General features: G+C 36.6%; 1 non-coding gene across 1 annotated transcript; it reads left to right on the top strand.

Annotated features, from left to right (window-relative positions):
• Positions 1-929: 929 nt before the first annotated feature.
• On the top strand, positions 930-1038 carry LOC114709531. The gene has a single exon (XR_003736943.1). It is a non-coding gene; the product is annotated as a U6 spliceosomal RNA (small nuclear RNA).
• The last annotated feature ends 480 nt before the right edge of the window (positions 1039-1518 follow it).

Below are 1518 nucleotides of genomic sequence, written 5' to 3'. Positions count from 1 at the left end.
TACTCCTCAATCACATCTCATACTTCCCATCTGATTCCTAGGTATTGTCTTCTTTCTCTTATCCTTCCCACTCCTCTCTTCATTTTTGTTTGTTTGTTTGTTTGTTTTTAGACAGGATCTCACTTTGTAGCCCTGAATGGCCTGGAACCCAATATGTAGAACAGACTGGCCTGAAACTCACAGAGATCCACCTGCCTCTGCCTCCTGAGTGCTGGGATTAAAGTTGTATGCCACGATGTTCAGTCTCTTTTTTCTTCTTTTTAAAATTTGTTAAAAGATTCATTTTTATTTCATGTGTGCTAGTGTTTTGCCTGCATCTATGTCTATGTGAGGGTGTCAGATTCCCTGGAACTGGTGTTATAGACAGTGTGGGCTGCCATATGGGTGCTGGGAATTGAACCCAGGTCCTCTGGAAGAGCAGTAATTAAATGCTCTTAACTGCTGAGTCATCTCTTCAGTCTTCCTCTTTTTATAATCACTAAAATATGTGGACCCGAACAGTATCTCAACCAACTTTCCCTTCCCAGCTACTTTACCCACCTCAATATTTTTTACTTATTTATCTCTATCCTCACCCACTTATTTCCTTCCCAATCCTAATATTATTAACTAAAACCTGAGTATACACCATACTATCTTGGTTGTTTACCCTCCAGTAGTTACTGAAGTTAAAGGGACATCGTTATGAGTCATCTGGTATGACATTTGCATGGTAGTAATACCAAGCAACTGTGGTGACTCAACCAGTTAATGTCCTGTTCAAGTAATAGTATAGAGCTTGCACCAAGACCCTGAGTTCCTGGACTGAGGAACTGTTTTCTTAACCATATATTCAACTCTACCACATCCAAACCCCACATGAACACTATAAATACTTCAACTGAAAAAAGATAGAGTTGATTAAAAATTGAACCAAGAAAAGAAATACCATGCTTGCTTCGGCAGCACATATACTAAAAAATTAGAACGATACAGAGAAGGTTAGCATTGCCCCTGTGCAAGGATGACACACAAATTAATGAAGCGTTCCATATTTTTTTAAAAAAGGAAAAGAATAGAAAAGAAATACCCCCAGACGCATAATCCCAACCCAGTAACATAAGAAACACACAAAACCCAAGACAGCATAACTTCTCCAAAAATTACTACTCTTCTAGTAATGGTATCTAGCAAGAGTGAATTAGATGAAATCCTAGACAGAGAACTCAAGATTCTAAATATGTTCAAAGAAATCAAAGAACATAAGTTTTTTTTTTGTTTTTTTGGTTTTTTTTTGATTTCTTTTTTTTTTTTTTATTTAGACTTAATCAAAGATTCTTTGTTATTAAGTCAATGAACATAAGTTTTGACTAAGAACACAAACAAACAGCTGGATGAGATAAGAAAAGTGATGCAGGATGGGAGAGAAATTCATCAGAGAGATAGAAACACTGAGGTAAATCCAATCTGAAATACTAGAAATAGAGAACACAGTAAAGCAAATAAAATACTCCAGAGAAAGTCTCACCCAAAGGACCA

The sequence above is a fragment of the Peromyscus leucopus genome, chromosome 4 (genome assembly GCF_004664715.2).
Source record: "Peromyscus leucopus breed LL Stock chromosome 4, UCI_PerLeu_2.1, whole genome shotgun sequence".
Taxonomy (NCBI): Eukaryota; Metazoa; Chordata; class Mammalia; order Rodentia; family Cricetidae; genus Peromyscus; species Peromyscus leucopus.
Note: the sequence above shows the minus strand (reverse complement) of the source record. Positions and strands in the feature narration are given on the sequence as shown.